The 21,263-nt window shown below is 49.8% G+C and overlaps 1 protein-coding gene and 1 long non-coding RNA gene across 17 annotated transcripts in view; one reads left to right on the top strand and one right to left on the bottom strand.

Annotated features, from left to right (window-relative positions):
- CHST3 (carbohydrate sulfotransferase 3) overlaps positions 1-10,603 on the bottom strand; it is a 37,960-nt gene extending 27,357 nt beyond the window's left edge. For 15 of the 16 annotated variants that reach the window (XM_061405256.1, XM_061405260.1, XM_061405261.1 and 12 more), the window contains exon 1: positions 10,511-10,603. The gene's annotated coding sequence lies outside the window, so the exon portion shown is untranslated. Of the gene's footprint in view, positions 1-1,307; positions 1,403-10,510 lie in introns of all 16 variants that reach the window. The other variant, XM_061405259.1, reaches the window with a different exon arrangement.
- The window catches only part of LOC133240452 (uncharacterized), a 40,558-nt gene extending 21,193 nt beyond the window's left edge, over positions 1-19,365 (top strand). The window contains exon 3 of the long non-coding RNA XR_009734226.1: positions 18,751-19,365. This is a non-coding gene — a long non-coding RNA (uncharacterized LOC133240452). The remainder of the gene's footprint in view (positions 1-18,750) is intronic.
- Positions 19,366-21,263: the final 1,898 nt, after the last annotated feature.

Genomic DNA, 21,263 nt, shown 5'->3' with positions numbered 1-21,263 from the left:
TTGGGTAATCACTGAGGCAGGGCCTCTGGTGGAGGCCTCTTGTTTCCTGGCCCTTCCCCAAGCAGGCAGTGTCAGGGCCAGGGTGGGGCTGGCACTCAAGCAGAGAAGGAACCTGCTCCCCTCCAAAGCCTGGGGAGAAGCTCTATGGCTTCAAAAGTGCTCCCAGAGAAATAGTGACTCATGGCCCAAGGGAATCAAAGCTTTTCTCACCCCAGAGGTTATTCATCCTGCAACACAGGGATCTAGTGATGACAGATGAATCAGAAATACTAGTCTGAGAGCAGCCAGCCTGTGTGGCTCAGTGTCAGAGGGCAGGCTAACCCCTCCCTCTTCCCGTTGGTCTCTTAGCAAAAGGGAGACTTAGGAGTCTCAGTCCTTCCGTTTTCCTGCCAAAGGAGTTCCAGTGCACCAGAAAACTTCTCTAAGCTTCAGCGTCCTAACCTGTGAATTGGGAAGAACTGTGCCCCTCTAGCTAGGTTGTGGTGTGGGTGAGAAGGTGCCACTCAGCACAGGGCCGGCCACCAGCCCCTCCTGCTGGCTGGGAGGGCGTGGGGAGTGGCAGCAGCAGCTGCAGCAGCCTGGCATCCTGTGCCGTGGACTGGGTTGAGGAAGCTGGCACTCGCCCCTCGCTTGACTCATACTCCTTTTCCAGGTCAGGCCCACCAAAACCAGGACAGACACACCGCCCACCCCACCCCCCACCCCGCTCCGAGCCCCGGTGCTCCTTCCAGTGGGAAGAGTCTCACCCCAAATGGCCACGTCAGCAGGGTTTGCTCAGCCAAGGAACCTGGGAGCTCTCTGTTACTTCTTATATATATTCACAACCTCCAACAAGCTCTGGGGAGTGACCCACACTCTTGAGATGAAAATTCTCCTGGAATTTCCTGTCTGCACTGCATCATTCGGCAGACATAGGTTCGGTACACCCCACCTTCTATGATTGTCCAGTGGCTTTACTTGAGCCCGGAGTGGCTAAGTACACCTGGAATAGGAGAGCCAAGGGTTTGAATTGTGGCTGTGTGACCTTGGACAAGTCACCTAGCCTTCTGGGCCTCAGGGATGGCATCTATAAAATGGGGCTACTTCATGCAATCAGATTGACGCCAATAAATCACTTAACCTGAGGACGCCTAGTACATAAAGAGCTCGCAGATTCTCAGCTGTACCTTCCAAGAAGGCGGAGGCTGCTGGCACCTGGCATAGTGCTGGGCACACTTTTACTTTTAAGAAGTGATTCCAGTGGAATAGCAGCACCATTCTTAAGGGAAAAGCAGCTCTAAAACTTCAACCCAGCAGTCTCTTCTCACCCAAGATTCCAGTCGCAGGCTTGGCATGGAGGTCCTTTTGGAAGCTCTTTATGCCCATCATCACTTCCAGAAGCTCCTGCCGCATCCAGGTGGGGCTGGAGTGGGAGGGGGGCAGTGGGAAGATGGGAGACAGAGGTTGGGGAGAGCTCAGGGCAGGAAGCCGGGGAGCTGACCTGGTCCTGCTACCTGGGTGTGCAGGTGCCCTTGCAAGGCTCTGGGCACGAGAACTGGCAGGTGGGCAGCACACAGCAAAACTCAGTGATGCCATGTTTTCCCAGAGTGACTCAACAGCTTGTCCCTGGGCTCTGAACAGTGAGCGGTGTGCTGTGGCCCCGGGGCATCCTCATCTCCTTGCCTGAACCTTTCCTTCCCTGTTACCACCCTCTCCAGCCTAGGGATCCATGGCTCTTCCACCCATGCTCTGCTTCTGGCCGTGAGCCCCGGCCCAGGGGAGGTCCCCAGGCTGCCTCCATCATGTCTCTCTAATCTCCGTGTTGAAGAAAGACCTAAGCGCCAGACAGACCTGCATTTCACTACTGCCTCTGCTTCTACCTGGCCGAGTGACCTTGGGCAGGCTACCCTACCTCTCTGAGCCTCAGTTGCCTCATCTATAAAATGGAGGCAGTGCTAATAATTTTGTTTTATTAGTTGTAGGTTGCTTAGTGAGAAGGTTTGTAAAGTGATTGGCATACAGCGGGTGTTTAGCAAACAGAAAGCTTGACCTCCAAAGGCCTCTATGATCTGACCTCAATTTACTTTGCTAGTTGCCTTAAAAAAAAAAAGGATGATAGGTCACTCTTCATTTTATTCTCCTATCACCGCCATGTTCAGTTCAGTTCAGTTGCTCCGTCGTGTCCGACTCTTTGTGACCCCATGAATCGCAGCACGCCAGGCCTCCCTGTCCATCACCAACTCCTGGAGCTCACCGCCATGTAGTGGATACTATTAGTATCTCCATTTTACAGGTGATAAAAGTGAGGCAAAGAGAGGCTAAGTAGCTTGGCCATGGTCACACAGCAGTGACTGCGGACGGAGGCTCCTCATGCAGACAGCCTGGCTCCAGAGCTTGCACGTGTAACCACCTCCTCCCTGTCTCTTCTCTCTCTCTCTCTTCTTCGTCCATCCCACACACTGCAGTTCAGTGCAGCTAGACTCCTCACCCACCTCTGCACTCGATCTGAACCTGCCCATACCTGTGCTTGCTGCCCGGGCTCGCCTCTTTGCGCTGGAAGCCCACCTGCTCCGTGAAACCATCCCCAGATCCTCCCTCATGTGCACCTGTGTGGGCTCATTACCGTTGGACTCCAAGGTGGTTATCCGTGCCCAGGTGTCCTGCCCTCTTCTAGCCTGGAGGCACCTTCTGCCCCGCGTGGTGTCAGGCATGAGCAGGCACCCAAGGCCAGAGCACCCTGGTCAGAGCACCACATGTGTGCTCCCTGGGTGGCGTGGAGTGGAGCCCAGCACTAAGGGCCCTCCTACTTCTGCGAGGACAGCTCAGAGGCTGCAGCTGGAACCACCCCCAGGAGGCATCTTGCCAGCTGGGCTTCTGTGACTCTGCTCGGGGAAAAGGGCTCACTCATGGGGGCTTCTGCAGCCGAGAGGGTTGGGTTTGAGACCCAGAAGATGATGAATGGACGTCCGTCCAGTGAGGGGAAAGGACTGAGAACTGCGTGCTGTTAGGGCCCATACTGCACAGTCTGCTTAACTCAAAAGGGTCTCTTGGAGGGTTTCAGGCCCATCCTCGGGATCCCAGCCCAGAGCCCACAGGGTAGTGACCACAAGAGGCCATCCACCCAGGGTCCCACTCTCCCATTCCTTCCTGGTCCCATACAGGGCCTCTGGTCCACATCAGCTGCCCTCTCCCACTCACTATGACTCCACCACCTCTGCCTAGACTCAGATCCCTCCCTAACAGCAGCATCCTCTCCTGGGAGACTGGGCACTGTCCCATGCCTCCTTCCTCCTGGGGCCCAGTGTCACACCCATCATTTGTGCTCCCCAGTCAGGCATGGGTGCTCAGTGCTTGCCGGGGGCTGCACGGGACACTGGAGACACGTGAGAACAAGGCAGACTCTGTCCTGCTCACAGAGCTCACTGCCTGGTGGAGACCACAGAGCACGAAAGCAGCTGGCGCAACAGAGCAAGGCAGAGTGTGAGGATGGGGACGTGCAGGCAGCCACAGAGAGGGCCACTGACGGAGGCTTCTAGAAGGAGACATCTAAGCTGAGGCCTGAGGGTGAAGGCAGCTGGCCATGAGAAAAGAAGGAAGGAGAGAGTGTTGTGAGTAGGGTGTACCCTGGTCACAGTAACGAGAGGACTGTCCTGCTGAGCCGTTCTGCCCCTCCAGTCGAGGCTCCAGCAAGGTGGATACACCCAGGGTCAGGAGCACTGACTCTGGAGTGAGGCAGCAGGGCTCAGACCCAGCTCTGCGCTCACCAGCAGCGGGGTCCCAGCAACTTCCCCGTCTGTCTGGTTCTGTCTGCCGGTCTGTACAACGGTGATCACACGGTACCTGCTGCCAGAGCTTCCAGTGAAGACTCTGAGTGTGGGCCCAGACAGCACTAATTAAGCACAGGGTGTGCAGCCAACTGTTAGCACCAGCTATCTCCTGTGTCCCCAGCCCCAAGGCACCTGCGCCAGATGCAGAAGGAGGTGGAAAAGTGAAAGGGCAGTGGCATCTGTCAAAGGCAGAAGAGGACGGGTCCTGACCTCTGTGGTCACAGAGGCTTTTATTTCTTTATCCTGTGAGGATAACCTCCCCTTCCTGGTTCTAGGTTTGCAATAATCTTGGGCCTCTTCAGGCCTGTCTGTCCTAACCCTGCAGATTCAGGGCCCCAGCCTCTTCAGACGGCCCCGCCCACCCACCTCAGAAGTTGTGAAATGCTTTGCTGAAAATCATGCAGTCTCAGCCAGGGGGGTGGCCCAGTTTGTTTTCAAAATATTTCCTCTGATAGTGCTATTTTGGCTCAGACATGTTAGCACTTTGCAGAATCCTGCAGATGGCGAGGCAGCTGGAGCGGAGAGGAGGAGGGAAGCAGGGAAGGGAGTGGGAGAGGCCCCGGGCCAGGGCTCAGGTAGCTGTAGGGGCCCGCCTGGGCACGGGTGTCACTTGGCATGCTGGGACAGGCGCACACAGGATGGGATCGGGCCAGCCTGTAGCAGGGAGCTTTCAACTGTCTAAGCTGTGGAGCCTTCTTATGAACCAGAACTTTCCTAGGAAACCCAATATGTAGAACAGATAAATGGAGGAGAGGCCTGGAACCCCCCTCCATCAGGCCTCTGAGGGGTCCTTGTTGAACTCTGGGGCGCCATGAAACCCAGTGTGAAAACTGATGCTGCTAAAGGAATCATAACCTTCTCTGGGGGAGTCAGTGCCCACATTGTTCTAAAATAAAGATCTTTCTAAGGGAAAGTGGAATGATCTTCCTAATAAGTTCTAATTCAAGCCTAGTACAGAGAATGCCATGCATCCTGAGAACCAGGACTCAGAAAGTGCAAAGTGACTGATCCTATTTGCTGACAAGTTTGTGAGCACCTCTCTGGGAAGCCTTGCGTACTTGGGCCTGAGTGTGTGGGGCAAAGAGTATGTGGTGAGCAATAGTTAGGGCACATTTCTAAACTCCTCACAAATACAAATTCATTTATAGCCTTATTACTTATAACCTATTACCATCCCCCCTTTTCTAGGAAACTAAGGCCCAGAGAGGTTAAGTAACTTGTCCACGGTCACACAGCTACTAAGTCGTACAGAGGGCACTATCTCATAATTTGTCTTTTGGGATGAGTGTATTGCTGTGCTTATCTTTCTCTCTCTCTGTGTATGTGTGAGTGTACTCTGGCCCATAGTGATTTGTGTTAATCTGTGAGTATGTGGGCTTGCAGTCTCTTTTCCAAGACTGCAAGCCACAGGACTTACCCCTTAACTTGCCTCTCAGAAGCCTGGCAACCACAGGACAAAGGGCTCCGGCATGGGGGCAGGACCAGTCTAGGGCTGGTGCCCATTCCCCGGATCCCAGGGGGTTCAGTTTGCTGACCTGGTAGGCACAGCCACAACAGTGGGAAGCCCCCCCTCCCCCGGCCACTCCCTGTGACTGAAGCAGAGCCCTGAACTGGCAGTCCCACCGGGGAGCTACCCCCATCCTGGCAACCTGGTTCGTCCCTTCTTACCGGACGCTGGGTTTGGAGTGGGTCAGCTGAATCAAAGGAAGGTATTAACGTATCACGAGTTTACTTCCTACCCCCCAGACAGAGAACTTATAAGAGTGCTTGAGCTTCTTGAAAACACTGTTGTGAACTCACACCACCAGCACCCTAAACAGGGCCTAAGCTGATAGAACTCTGCTCAAAAGCAAAGACCCCTGACCCCTGACCTGCTGGTTAGTCCAGGAAGCCCCATAATGTAAACGGGGTTTTGAGGGTTTCTTCACATGTGAGCCCACCTTGGAGAAAATCAGCTTTGCTCCGTCCACTCTAAACTGATGATTAAGATGCAAATCTTTCTTAGATGCCACAAAATTGGAAAAAGCCCCACCATTCTTCATCACATCATCAAAGTCAAACTCACCACGAGAGACCACCCTGCCTTGCTGAGCAGGGCGGAAGCGGGGAGGCTTGCTCAGATGGAGCAGGGCTGTGCCGGAGCCTCAGGCGGTCTCCTCTCCCACAAGCTCCTGTTTCCCCAGCCACCAGTGTGCCAGCATCCCGCAGCACAAGGCCAGGCCGGAGGTGGGGGTGTTCCCTGACTTTTGAGGCTCCCAAAGGCAAGGAGGAGGGGCTGGACGGGCAGAGGCAGGAAGGAGGGACCTGGTGAGGCCCCCAGTGAGCCAGGTGAAAGCACGGAGGCCAAGACAGAGCTTCCCAGGCCAGCTGTTTACTTGCGGCATTCAGGAGAGGCTGAGCTGGGGACTAACTGGCTTATTTATTTTCCACACTTTTCTCTTCAAGTCCTTTTCAGAGAGCCTTCTGGAATTCCACTGATAAATTTCCCAGAGTGCAAACAACCATGGTCCCTCAGCACACAGCCATCTTTGTGGGGCAGGAGGGTAAGGGGAGGCATGGAGGTAGGGAGAGGCATAGAGAAGGAGAGATGGGCTGTAAAGACCTAAAGTTACTGATGCTCAGGGGCTCCCATGGCCTGCATGCCCCTCCTTCCAAGCTTGCAGAAGCAGGGATGTGCTGGGGTATGCAGGAGCAACTGCCAGATTTAGGTCGATGAAGACAAAGGCGGAGACCTTCAAGCACAGAACAGGCTGTCCAGCCTGCCAGGGGCACAAGCCGTGGAATCTGCAAGCTCAGAGCAGGACAGGCAGCGTAGCTACCACCTGTTTAAGCATCAGACAAGAAAAGGGGACAAGTATTTCTGTTTAAAGAATGAAAAGGAGAGCTGTTTTCCTTTCTTCCTGCGTGACTTCGTGAAGGGCAGAGGCCCGTCTGAGCATTTCCACACGACTGATACTTGGCTCCCTGCTTTATCACTTTCCAGCAGAGGCACTCACAGCTGCTCCCTGGTCTTCACCCATCCTCTGAAAAAGTCCCTAAGTACCGCCGTGTGTCACACACTGGAATGGAGCCAGGGGACAAAGATGAATAACCCCACCCTTTGGATGGGGCAGCTTCTCCCCATGCCCAGTCTCCCAGCTTCCATCCTGGACAGTGAGTCCACGCCACAGTGAAGCAGGGAGAGGGCTCCAGTATCTATGCAGCTCAGCACTGTAAAGGCTCTGGCACTCACCCAGGTGGTCTTACTGTGGAAGGTGGGCAAGGCCGGCTGGGCTGTGCTTATCCTCTGCCCCTTGTTTAAGGTTGCCAGCTTTCCCCATACCATGAACATCTGTATCAGAGGCACTGGGGGTAGAGATGGGGGTAGGCAGTGCTGTGGCGACTCTGCTCCAGCAGGGGTACCCCCCTCTCAGCCCTGGGGCTAGGGAGATAGAGTACCAACCTGGCAGAGAACACAGCTGTCGCTAAGTGCCTGGAAGGGAGTCCTGAAGGTAGCATAATTCACATTTGCTGTTGTTCAGTTGCTAAGTCATGTCCGACTCTTTGTGACCCCATGAACTGCAGCATGCCAGGCTTCCCTGTCCTTCACTGTCTCCTGGAGTTTGTTCAGATTCATGTTCATTGAGTTAGTGATGCTATCTAACCACCTCATCCCCTGCAGCCCTCTTCTCCTTTTGCCTTCAATCTGTCCCAGCATCAGGGTCTTTTCATTGAGTTTTTTCTTCGTATCAGTTGGCCAAAGTATTGGAGCTTCAGCATCAGTCCTTCCAATGAATATTTAGGACCGATTTCCTTTAAGATGGATTGGTTTGATCTCCTTGCTGTCCAAGGGACTCTCAACTTGCACTTCCTTCTTAGCTTTGTGACCTTGGGCAGCCACTGCACCCCTCTGAGCCTCATTTCCTCATCTGCAAAGTGGAACGGTAACTGCTGTCCCTCTGTGGGGGTTGTGTGAGAAAGCATAAGCTGGGGACCAGACAGCCATGTGGTTATCACAGCCCCGGCTGTCTCAGCTCTGCCTGTCCATCTCTCCTGAGGACCAGACAGTGCCACGGAGTGTAGCTCTCGTGGGGGTGTGTGGGGTTGAGGGGAAGGACCTGCCCATGGATATTCAGGGAGGGCTGATTTTCCTGTGTAATAGGAAAAGACCAGAAGGGGAAAAGAACATAGTAATCCATTTGATGATGTTTACCTGGCAGTTTCTGCCAAACTTGTGACTTGTATGGTCACAGTGGTAGCTTTGTCCCCATTTCTCAGATAAGCAATGAATCATCTCTCACTGGAATTACCCTCATATCTGCCCCACAATCACTCCCAGACCCCCTCTGTTTCCCGACTCCAGATGCATATGGAAGGCTGTAGCAGCCTGATGGCACCTATCCTTTGATTTCCATGATCCTTGGTATAAGCCAGGTTGGGCAGAGTGAGTATAAAAAGAGGACTGCAGTCAGGGGCCCCAGGACCCAGTAAGTGCTTCAGTGTTGCTTCCTTGTTGCTATGGAGAACCAGTTAGGGACCTTAGAGGCAGCTGGGCGTGGTGGAAGCAGCATGGGTTCCTGAGTCAGACTGTCCAGTTTCAAATCCTGGCTTTGTTCCCTCACCAGCTGTGTGACCCCCAAAACGTTACTTAACTTTTCTGAACCTCAGTTTCCTAATCTGTAAAATGGTGATAAGATGCTATTTATCGGGAGGTAATGTAGAGCTCGTGATTCACAGAAGACATAATTAAGGTGGAAAGGTGATATGGGAAGGGACTGGCTGCAGCGCTCCCCCTGAGACTGGGGGTGGCCAAGCCCAGATCGCACTCTCGTCTGGGACCACATTCCTGGGTGCTGCCTACAAACTTTGCTAATTTCAGCATTAAGACCATTTAGATACTTGAAATGCACACCAAACCTAGTGACAAAGGGGTGAGGGTGGGGGTGGGGAACGACACATTTCTTTCTGATTACACGGCCAAGTCGCCACCGCATCGTTGCATGTTCCCAATTCCATGCCAGTAGGGAATCAGTCCCAAGATTGCTTGCAATCCCAGTTCCGGGAACATGAGATGTTTCCACTCCTCTGGGAAGCTCATGCCAGCTGGTGCAGAGGAACCCACCCAGTATTCGGTACAGGGACTGTGACCACTCTTCCACCTGCTGCCACCAAAGAACCAGGCCACTGATGCAGGACACAGCTCCTGGATCCTTCATGAGAATTCATCTCCTTCCAGGGCAGTAGGAGCCAGGAAGAAGATCCCACGACACTCCCAGCTTAGCCAGATGCAGACATGGAGCCTTTCTTACTGCCCCTCTTAGGGAAGCAGAGGCCAGTGTTGAAACTCAGGCCCCCAGTGCCAGCCCACAGGGCACAATGGAATGTGCTACTTGGGCTAAACGGATCAAGCAGGGCTCCCGGGAACCACTCAGGGCCCCATCCTCTGCCGAAAAACCACTTCCAACCCATCTGAGGCCACCTGGCTTGGCTCATAGAATGTCCCTAACACATATAAATTATGGGTGTCATTGTTCGACAACTATTTATTGAGTACCAGCGACATGCTTGGCACTGTACTAGATCCAGGACAACCTTTGAAACGTCCTGGAGTCCCAGGACACCAGGGTATCCAAAATCAGATACAACTTCAGTTGCAGTGAAAATAAGACTTCAGGACCGCCATGCTTTCTCCACGAACTCAGTCTTAAACATCCCCTACCACGTTTTACGGGCTTCCCTGGTGGCTCAGACGGTAAATCGTCTACCTACAATGCGGTAGACCCGGGTTCAGTCCCTGGGTTGGGAAGATCTCCTGGAGAAGGCAATGGCACCCCACTCCAGTATTCTTGCCTGGAAAATCCCATGGACTAAGGCTACAGTCCATGGGGTTGCAAAGAGTCGGACTTCCCTTTCCCTTTCACCACGTTTTACACACACACGGCCGGAATCTCCTCAGCCCATCCCCTGGAAGTCCCTGTGAGGAAGCACATCCGCTCGGGGGAAGGGTCTGTGCTTCCCTCTCAGGCCCTGTCACTGCCACCACCCAGCTGTCCAGGGCATCACTGCCTGCCAGTCTTCTCTGCTCACAGACCCTAACACTGGCGGATCTGAGTTTATGAATCACTCCCTCCTTTCTCCTGGCCTCGCCTCCGGAAGGACGGCGCACACCCAGACACATCAACCAGACACTGAGTTTCCACACCAAACTCAATCCTGACGAACCCGGAGAGCCGACTGCAATGTCTGATTTCTCCTCCCCACTCCTCAGTCAGCCTCGAGGTGCTGGCCACGACTTTTCAAAGCCAAGGCAGCCCCTCTCCTGGCCAGTCTCGCTTTGGGGACGCCTCACTGTGGGGCAGCAGACAAAGACAGTGGATTTACTTGAGGGCTGGAGGACATGCTTGGTGTAAAAGATCCAAACACTCCCAGAATTGTACAGTCGGGCTGAAGCGGTCGGTGTGGCGTGCATGCGTTGCCTGTGGCTCGATGGGTGATGAGCTGTGCGTATCAGGCAGTTGTGAATCTGGCTGCAGTGGGTCTGGAGGTGTGGGTGCCTGCGTGGAACTTGCCCCGAGCCGAGAACTCCCTCTCCCACCTTCGGTTTCTTCCCCTCTTCTTCCAAAGTTTGGCGCGCGCGCCCGATCAGGGATGGTCGGGGTGTGCACCATTGGGCCACCTCCCCCTACCCCCGGCGGCAGCTCCGGGGATGCGGTCGCCCTACTTACCCCGCCACGGAGCCTCCTCCAGCGGGGGTGGATCCGACTCTCCGAGGCTAGGGTCCGGCGCCGGCAGCATCCGCCCGCAACTTTGCCCTCCTCCCGGCAGGACCAGGCAGAAGCAGCTCTGGGACTCCAGTGCCCTCGTGGCCCCGGCTCTGCGCGCCGCCCCCGGGGGGACAGCGGCGGGGCGGAAAGGAGGCGCGGCCCCTCCGGTTCGCACGCCGGGCGGAAAGCGGCGCCAGGCGGGCGCCGTCCTGCGCAGCGAGCAAGCGGTCCTGCCTGGCTCCCTCCCTGCTCGGCCGGAGTCCGCGAGCGGCCGGCAGCGGCGGCAGATTCCTGAACCGCGTCCAAGGCGCCCGGGGAGCCTCCTCCTCCTCCTCTTCTTCTTCCTCACCCCACCCAGCTCCCACCCCTGCGCCCCAGCAACTTGGGAAACGTTGGCGAAGTTGGCGCAGCTCTGGCTGCGCGATGGGCCTCTGGCTGGAAGCAAGGGAGGAGAGGGAGGAGCTGAGGGGGTGTGGGCGGCCCTCGCCCCAGCCCCCGGGGAGCTGCGCTCGGCAGGACCCTTCCGTGGGTCTTTGTTCCCAGTGCTGCCTCAGCCCGCCTCTCCCCTGGGACTCTCTTAAAGACGCTGGGATCCCTACTCGCTCTCAGAGAGGCTGGGAAGAGCTCGCCTCCCGGGTTGGGAGGGGAGGGGGAGGGGGCCTGGAGTTCCTCGTGGCTTCACCCTGCCAGAGCCCCTCAAGCCCTTCCGGCCGCCCATCCTATTGAATCAGAGTCTTTCTAAACCCACGTTCCCTTTTGCATTAATGATTAAAGTGTCTATCCCAAACTTTATTCCCTTTCTTTTCCCCTCGGAATTCAGCCCTGTGCTAACCGAACACTCATCAACCAGGGTCAGATGACTAAAATTGCTTCTGTTGAGAACATTGTTAATGTACTGCGGTTGCTGTTGTGAATAACATTGTTAACGTACTGGAATTGCTGTTATTGATGTCGTTAATGTATAAACTCAGGTGGTTTCTCCAGGGCAAGATAAGTTAACAAACCCCTGAGGCCTGGACCACCTGGCCAGAGGTGGTCGTGACCCTCAGAGACATCCTGACTCTCAGAACCTGAATGTCACAGAAAGTACAGGGAACTATATTCAGTATCTTGTAATAACCTATAATGGAAAAGAATCTGAAAAAGAATATATATATATACATACATATATATATGTATAAACACACACATACATATACACATACATGTATAACTGAATCACCTTTATACGGAAACTGATACAACATTGTAAATTGACTACACTTCAACTTAAAGAAGGTATTGTGGCTCGGCCTGTAAAGCGTCTACACGCAACGTGGGAGACCTGGGTTCAATCCCTGGGTCAGGAAGATCCCCTGGAGACAGAAATGGCAACCCACTCCAGTACTCTTGCGGAAAATCCCATGGACGGAGGAGCCTGGTAGGCTACAGTCCATGGGGTCGCAAAGAGTCGGACACGACTGAGCGACTTCACTTCTTCACTTCAACTTAAAGAAAGGTTAAAAAATGCCACAGAAAAGTCCCAAGATGATGATTAATCCCAGCCTCTTTGTTGTTCTGCTTTATAACCACCCCCGCCCCTGCCTCCGGGAAAGACCAAGTGGAATTGATCTGAGGCTTGTCCCCCACCCCCTTGCTGAGTGCCCTGCAGATAAACCCTGTACTTTCTTTCTCCACAACCTGGCCTAGGTATATTGGCCTTGCTGCTTGTTGAGTGAGCATACCTGAGTTTGATTCAGGAACAGTTTTGACCACCAGGAAGGGACCACCAACTGGAACTGTTTCGTAAAAGGGAAGGAAAATGGCTTGAGTTTCTTTGTGTATAGGCTTTTATGCTGTTGTGTCAAAGTGAGCCTTTTGGAGCTGATTGGGCTTTGGGCCTTTTGGAATTGGTTTGTTGTTATCTTTGTGTGTGTGTGTGCGTGTTTGTGTTAGAGAAGGTGCACTATTTTAATTGTGGACATGGCAAACACAAATTCAGTACCTAAAAACAGCCCTTTAGGATGCATCCTGCAAAACTGGACCGGCTTTTAGTTCTGATTCCATGACTAACGCCAAAATTATTATTATTATTATTGGTAACAATGTGTGACCATGATATTCTTTAGACTCTGGAGAAAAATGCCCGAGGTTGGGCTCATTTGACAATCCAAAACTAATTCTGCCAGCTTGATAAGACATCTTTTCAGAATTCTGACCCTAAGGGAACAAGTTCTAGGAGAAACTTGCTTTTCTCTCCCTGTGCCTTGAGATGTGAATATTCTACCAAGGCTCTCAGGAACTCCTGTCTTATCTAGACATCTCCAATTCCTGAAACTGACAGGAAAAATGGGGGGTAGGGGGATGCCTTTTAAAACTTAACTTACTCCAACTGTTAGTTATAAACTAAACTGTTAGTTATAAACTAATGAGTTTTATATTGTAACCCCGATTCACAATTAAGTTAAAATGAAGCTCTGAGATCTCTAGTTGTGTCTGTCTATATGTCTGTGTGTACCTTATACATACGATGTATCTCTATTTACAGACCTTATTAACAAGATTAATGAGCTCTATTTAATTGGCTTAAAAGGAATTAAGCGTTACATAAATTCTCAGAAATATAAAAGAAACCAAAGAAATTTCAGGTTTATGTGAGCTGGGAAATATTCAATATTAAATTAACTTTGGCATTTAGGTCAATTTTTGCTGGTTTAATCAGACATGTCCTTGGAGCCATCGACATAAATTTTTTATAGTATCTAGGCTTACTGGAAGTCAAATAAGATCTGCTGCAAAATTTGTCAGCAAGAAAAATAACTTGGTATGATGAAATTTTTTTCAAGTAAATGTAAATGAGATGAGTTTTTTTAAGGAGAACTCTTTAGGAATAGTTATGTTTTATGGCTGTCTACTTAAAAACAGTTTCTTCAGATATTTGGTACCTTGAAACTTTAGAATTTTGTTAAGTTAAACAATGTATTTATTGACTAATGTACAAGTTTGCCAGTCTACAGAGTGTTAATGTAAAAGACAATTCATAATTGCTTATTTCTTAGTTTTCACTAGAAATTAAGTTTTTTAAGAGTTGCGAATTCTAATATATGAAATTAAAACTAAAGTTTAATAAGGAAAACATCTTTGTATGCAAGGAAAAGAAGGTATAAGAAATGAAAAGGCATTTTTTTTAAGAGAAAGAAGGAAATTTAGTCCTAAAGCTGGTTATTTCTAAATGGGAAAGAAAATAAGGGACAGATTAATATGGGTATAGAAAGTTGTGGAAGCTTTGCAAGAGGGAAAAGTTCTTAAAAAGAAATTCTATGTGTAGTCAAGACTAAGATTAGAATTAGTTTAATTGAGTCAATGAATTTTAACATTAAAGGTAAGATGGTGCAAAACCTCAGTTAGGTTTTTCTATTAAGAGAACACTTTTTTTTTTTTTTGACTGTTGAGCTGCTGTTGATAACAGATTGTTAAGTTTCTTTCCAAGCTTTTAAGTTATTAATTTTTTTTATCTGCTTTTGAAATCTTTTATTGTCATTTGGTTAAATGATTATTATTTCAGTGACCTGTAATCGTATTTAACCAAGTGTGGTACCTCCTGAGCGTGGTGCAGCGCCCCCTGGAGTCCAAGGCTAGCGTAGTAATGGGCTTGGAGTTGGAACACAAACAAAAAACCAAAAACCTCAATCTGCACTTGGCATCTGTCATTCTCAATGTGTGTAGATGAGAAACCCAAAGAGGACTGAGAATGACCCAGGCCTTCCCGGGAACAGGTCCTCACCGGTGCAAGAAGTCAGAGGTCCCTGTTCATTACCTGGGTCCAGACCATCCAAAGTCTCAACCAACTGGCAGCTGGAGGGGTCCTGGGCAGTGTTCCAGGCTATGAGATGAGACCTTGGTATCTCTTATAGCAGAAAAATCCGACTGGGCGCTTCCCTTATGTTATTAACCTGCGTGCGTGCTCAGTCGTATCTGACTCTTTGTGACTCTATGGACTGTAGGCTGCCAGGCTCCTCTGCTCTTTCCTCCTCCAGGGGGCTCTTCCCCACCCAGGGATCGAAACTGCGTCTCCTGCATTGGCAGGTGGATTCTTTACCACTGAGTCACCTGGGAAGCCCTGTGTTACTAACAGTGACCTTCGAGAGGGGATCAGACCCCAGCTCACTTCCTGGTTTAGCTCCTGGAACCCCTCCCTCTGCAGCTCCCTCTGTTGCTCTCACCTCACATCACAGAGGCTGGGCCTCTGCCCCTGAGTCAGTCTGCAGGCTCTCCAGCTTGTTTCGGAGTAGGTATCATGGCATATAGGTTTCTCCAGACCCTATCTCTTTTCTCAGAGGTGAGAGTCTCCATTTCAACCCCACAAATCTGTCAAAAAGCTATGTTTAACTGCACCTGCTGTTCTTATAAAGGAAGGCCTTCCTGTGGGACCTGCAGAGTCTGGAATTTTATTGCCAGAACGTTGTGATGGCCCCAGTGGATACAGAGGTGGAAACGTAGACTGTGTTACTACCAGATTATAGATAATGAAATTCTTTGCTACCGATGTTGGTCAGGGGTGAAGAGGGTGCGCCCGAGTGGTCACTGAGCAATTGCTGTTGAGCACATACTGGATATGGGGCCCAGAGAGGTGAACAAGCCTAGGCTCGCCTTCTGATTAGAGGAGACAGACCTACATGTAAACAAGCACTGATCAGTCCACATGCTGTGTGAGCTGAGGCTGGGGGTGGGGACAGAGGTCTCCAGAACAAGAGCACAGGCTCGCACAGCTCCGGGGGGATCAGGCTCGTCGTGGAACATGGTGTGACTTGGCCCCTGGACTCTGCAGCGTGACAGCCTTATTCCTGGAGCTGAAGACTGCAGGCCTGGGCTTAAGAGATGAGTGGAAGTTCTGCAGGTGGGAAAGAAGGTAGCGATGAGCTAGGGCTTCCTAGGTAAAGGGACCAGCAATTGAAAGAAACATAGGTGTGAACGAGTATTCACTCCTCAAGCGCGCCAGCCACCACTTGGGCCTTCAGTGAGGGTGTCTTGGGTGCAAAAGGCAGAGGTAAAGAATGAGGATCTGATCCAGGACACTGAGAATTTTCATCCTAAAATCATTTCCAGGCTTAATGTCTCCCCACAGTTGCTCTGCTAAGAGAGTTAGTCTCTCTCTCTCTTTTTAATGATGTTTGAAAAATTGAAAGAACTTTCCAGGCCAGAGGCAGAATTGCAGGGTAGTTAAGATTGTGGGAGCCTGAGCACCATTTTAACCAAGTGATCCGATGGATGAAATAAAAATTCACACTTAAAAAACAAGTGAAATAAAAAATTCTAAAAATTCACACTTTAAAAGACAAGAAAAATTTAAACAAAGTTTTCTCTGCTCTTTCACTTCCTCTCTTCCCTCCAGCACACTTTGTACATCTGCATTGCATGTTAACTAGACCTTGACAGTGGCAGAAATACCTGCTTAACCAGAAAGATCCATTTTTCTCCTTGTGACACTAGTCACGTAACTCCTTAACAGGCATCTTTCTTTTCTCAATCCTGTAAAGGGTCACGGTGATCCACCACTCGCTTTGTATGTGCAGATATCTTTGGTGAACTTGTTATTAAAATGTCAATATATCATTTCCTTTAAAGATGTTGAGTTGTGCAGAACAGACTGGTCAGATGACCTGGGGAGATACCAGCCACATCTAAGGGAAGTTCTTAGCTAAAATACTTATTTCTGACCTTATTAATATTACTAGCTGTATTACTTGTATTCTGCCTATTTTACAAGATTCTTTTACAAGATTATTGTTTCTTGCATTTCCAAATGTGTGACTGAGCCTCTGATAAAGATAATGGTGACTAGGCAACTTGAAACAGTTGACCAAATATATAGGAGAAGGCAATGGCACCCCACTCCAGTACTCTTGCCTGGAAAATCCCATGGACAGAGGAGCCTGATGGGCTGCAGTCTGTGGGGTCGCTGAGAGTTGGACACGACTGAGCGACTTCACTTTGACTTTTCACTTTCATGCATTGGAGAAGGAAATGGCAACCCACTCCAGTGTTCTTGCCTGGAGAATCCCAGGGATGGGGGAGCCTGGTGGGCTGCTGTCTATGGGGTCGCACAGAGTCGGACACGACTAAAGCGACTTAGCAGCAGCAGCAGCAGCAGCAGCATAGTCCTATAAGATCATGATGGTAATAGTGTTAACTCTAGATATGGGAGGAAGCAATAAAAGGGAACTGTTTCCTGAACCATAGCAGATTAGTAAGAAAGGCAGTCCAGAGGCTTGTGGTTGCTCTTAACAGGGTAATAGCACAGAGAGTGGCTTATCAATGAAATCTTCATCTGACTTGAGAGAGAGCATCCTTAAGGCTATGGGACACATTGGTCATGAAATGCCTCCCAAACTTTGGTCGAAATTAAGACTGAAAGAGAGGGGATTAAGAATGTTATAAAAAATGTTACCCACCACCCAGTTCTACAGGAATCAAGCTGTTATTGACTGCAGTTGTTGACCTACAGTACGTGTTGAAATGGGTTCAGGGATCCGGATGAGGCACTTTGTGCCTCTAGGGAAACTGATAGAACTGGTCCTCAGATAACTGGATATGTTCAGGAAAAATTTTATAAACTCAGATTCTTGGATCTTCCCATACTTGGAAAAGCACTAAAGCCATGAACTAAGATCTCTGTTCCTCCGAATAATAGTAACCTTCTACCACAACGTGGGCTTGGTTGCTGTGGACCCCCTTGCCAAACTCACATATATACTGGCCTCCCCAGAGAGTCCCAAAGAGTTCCAAACAGTTCTCAGAGCTCTTAGAAAGATTGTCTCCCAGATTATAATTCTCAGGTTAGCTCACGTAAAATGTTCCACTTCTTTCTTAGATTGACTGCTGATTAATTTTTTCATCAACATTGACACAAGCTGAGGTCACTAATAATGGGACCCAGCGACATCATGTGTCTCCTGATATGATGGACGGGAGGGAAGGACAACGTGTACAGTATTCCTGCCCCCAGAACCACACACATCACTCGAGTCTCATCGTGAGGAACCAGCAAACAAATCCAGACTGAGAGACATTTGCAAAAAACAATTAGCCTGCAATATTTAAAATGTCAGTGACATGAAAGATAAAGGAAAAGGCTGCGAAACCATTCCAGGTTGGCTTCTAAGCCAGCAGGCAGGCTTCTAAGGTGGTCTCCAGTTATAACCCCCTCTTTTGTGTCTTATGTATCATCACCTCGCCTTGAATGTGCCTGGGTCTGGTGACTTGCTTCTTTTTTCTTTTTTTATTGAAATATAGTGATTTACAATATTGTGTTTGTTTCAGGTATACAGCAAAGTGATTCAGTTTTTTTTTTTCCCAGATTCTTTTCCATTATAGGTTGTTATAAGACACTGAATATAGTTCCCTGAACTATACAGTAAATCCTTGCTGTTTATCTATTTTATGTATAGTGGGGTGAATCTGTTAATCCCTAAGTTATCTATCCCTGCCACCCCACCGTCTTTCCCCTTTGGTAACCATAAATTTGTTTTCTGTGCCTGTGAGTTTGTTTCTGCTTGTCAATCATTTCATTTTTTAGATATATATATTTTTAGATTCCACATGTAAATGATATAATATCTGTCTTTCTGACTTCACTTAGTGTGGTACTCTCTAGGTTCATCCATGTTACTGCAAATGGCAATATTTCATTCTTTTTAAGGCTAATATTACATTGTATAAATACATCATGTCTTTTTATCCGTTCACCTGTTTTATTTTTTTAATTTTATTTATTTATTTTTGGCTGTGCTGGGTCTTTGTTGCTGAATGCAGGCTTTCTCTAGTTGGGACAGGCTGGAGCTACCCTCGAGTATGCAGGCTTCTCATTGCAGTGGCTTTTCTTGTTGTAGAGCATGGGCTCTAGGGTGCACAGGTTTCAGTAGTTTGGGCTCAGTAGTTGTGGCACACAGGCTTGGTTGCCCCATGGCCTGGGGAGTCTTCCCAGACCAGGGATGGAACCCATGTCCCCTGCTTTGGCAAGTGGATTCTTAACCGCTGGACCACCTGGGAAGTCCTATCCATTCACCTGTTGATGGACACTTAGGTTGCTTACATGTTGATGACTTGCTTCTAATGAACAGAGTACAGCAAAGGTGATGGAATATCACGTCTGAGAATCCGGAAGAATGTGTTTAGATTACAAAAGGCTGTGACTTCTGCATTCTTTCTCTCGTTCTTCTCAGCTTCCTTGGTGTGATGAAGCAAATCGCCAAATTGTGAGATTACCCAGTGGAGAGGCCAGTGTTTTAAGAGACTGAGGCCCTCAGGCCAGTAGACTGAATCCTGCCAGCAATCCCTGAGTGAGCCTGGAAGCAGATCCTGTCCCAGTTGTATCTTAGGATCACTGCAGCCTTGGATAACACCTCAGCTGAAGCCTTGAGCCAAATAGCCCAGTGAGGCCACATCCAGATTCTTGACCGACAGAAACGGTGAGATGTTAAGTTTTGGGGTGACTTGTTATGCACCTACTTACAGGTAATACAGCTACTAAATGTAATGTCTAATCTTGAACTGGATTCTGGAACTGAAAAAAAAATCAACATGAAAGACATTATTTTGACCATTGACCCAATATGAATAGGGACTGAGTGAATAATAATAATGTGTCAATATTTGATAACTGTACTGTTTTGTAAAATGATACTTGATTCATTAGAGATACACACAGAAATATTCAAGGTCATTCTACCACTTCCTCTCAAAGGTTCAGGAATAATAATAAAAATGTGCATTGTATGTAATTATATATAGCATATATATTATATAGAGAGAGTTTCATTTATTTATTAATTTATCTGTTGTGTAACAAACCACCTCAAAACTTAATGACTTAAAACAACAGAAACGTTCTCCCCGTCTTGTGGGAAACTGGGCTCTCGCTCCACCTGGCATCGGCCGAGGCGGCTCACTCTGCTGTGTTCTGCTGACAGGTGAGCTGCGCTGGGCTGGAAAGTCCAAGAGGCTTCACTCCTACGTGTGGCGCTTTAGTGCTCCTCGGTGTGGCCTTTCTCTCCCCACATGGCTGGCCTGGCTTCCTCCCAGCATGGTGCTTTCAGAGTAGTCAGGTCTCTTATGTAGCAGCTGCCGTCCAAGAGAGAGGAAGTGTAAGCTTTTCAACCTCTTAAGGGAGCCCAGCCACATGCTGCCAAGGAATTGCCGAGCCACTCTTGGGATCTGAGACATCTCCTCTTCTCTGGGCCAGGAAGAGGTGATTGGCAGTGACTCAGGGGAGAACCCTGTGGGCAAAGGAAGAGAGGAAGGGGAAGGATAAGAAGAGGCTTCCCCCACTGGAGTTAAAGGGCCCGAGGCCCATGCGCCTAGAGTAAGTTTTTCCCTCTCCCTGCTCAGCTCCCTGGGCCCCCATCATTTTACCTTAAGAGCTCATTTAAAGATGTCAAGGAGTGAAGAAGGAGGAAGAAAAATGGCACTTATTGGGCAAAAAGTGCCAGCAGCTGTACCTAGGTTATTTTATTGAATCCTCACAGCAGTCCTACAAAGAAACCGTCATTATTCCCTTTGCAAAGAAGAGATACAAGAGGTCTCAGCAGGGGAGGTGACTAGAACCAACTCACTGCAAAGGTATTGGATCAAAGGATGTATTTGCGTCTTTACTCAGCAAACATCTTTTGGTCCATGATTGTGCCGGGCTTGGAACACTAGGATGAATGTTGTTTTTGTCAGCTGTTGCTGCAGTAATGCTGCAAAACAAACATCCTCCAAATCCCAACAAGAGGTATTATCTTTCTCTTTCCTAGGTGCACTGGGGTAGGGGGAGTCAGCAGGGGTTTCTGTTTCAGACCACAGGTTGGCTGGGCTTGGTCTGCTCTTCATATCCCCATATTCCACGTGGACCAGTGGCCAGCCTGGGGCACGTTTTTCTCAAGGAGATCACAGGAACACAGGCGACAAAACAAACCGCCTGAGCACATTTAAAGCTTCTGCCAACATCACTCGCCAGAACAAATCCCATGCCCAACCCCAGAGTATAAAGGTGGAGAAGTCTGTTTATCCACCATGAAGCCATGGTGATGGCATAGAGAGTGAATTCTGTGATGAGGGGAATGCATTGAGACCAGGGATCCAGTCTGCTGCAGGTGACAAGACACAGGCCTTGCCCTCAGGAGGCTTAACAGTCTAGTGGTGGAGGTGCTCATAAAGACACAATTACACTGCAGTGAGGGAAGTGCATTGAGGAGCGGTATGTGTGTGCACGTGTGTGTGCATGCAGGCGCAGTCTGGGACCATGGAGACGGTGGGTCCCTGCAGCCAGCTAGACATCTGGGCAGACTTTCTGGAGAAGGAGGTGCTCAAGATAAATTCTAAAGGATAAGATAAAATAGGAGCTCTTGGTTGAACTGGAGAGAAGTGACAGGGAAGCGAGGAAAGGCATTGCAGGCAGTCACGACTGTGGGCACAAAGGCACGGAGACTCAGGAGCAGAACGGTGTGTGTAAGAAAACCAAGGAGCTGCTCGATGGAGGCAGGAGCCCAGCCGTGGGGGGCCTTTGTCAAGTGCTTGATGGCATCTTCCCTTCACCCCCAGAGCACTCCCGACCCTTCTCCGCTGCACTCCCTGCCCTGGGTCACTGGCCTGTACAGACTGCATCCAGAACCTCTCTCGTTCTGGGAAGACAGCAGAATGCGGTGCTAGCCTCTCTCCAAGTGCTCCCTGTTACCGACTGAACCCTGTCCCCCTG

The sequence above is a fragment of the Bos javanicus genome, chromosome 28, assembly GCF_032452875.1.
Source record: "Bos javanicus breed banteng chromosome 28, ARS-OSU_banteng_1.0, whole genome shotgun sequence".
Lineage (NCBI taxonomy): Eukaryota > Metazoa > Chordata > Mammalia > Artiodactyla > Bovidae > Bos > Bos javanicus.
Note: the sequence above shows the minus strand (reverse complement) of the source record. Positions and strands in the feature narration are given on the sequence as shown.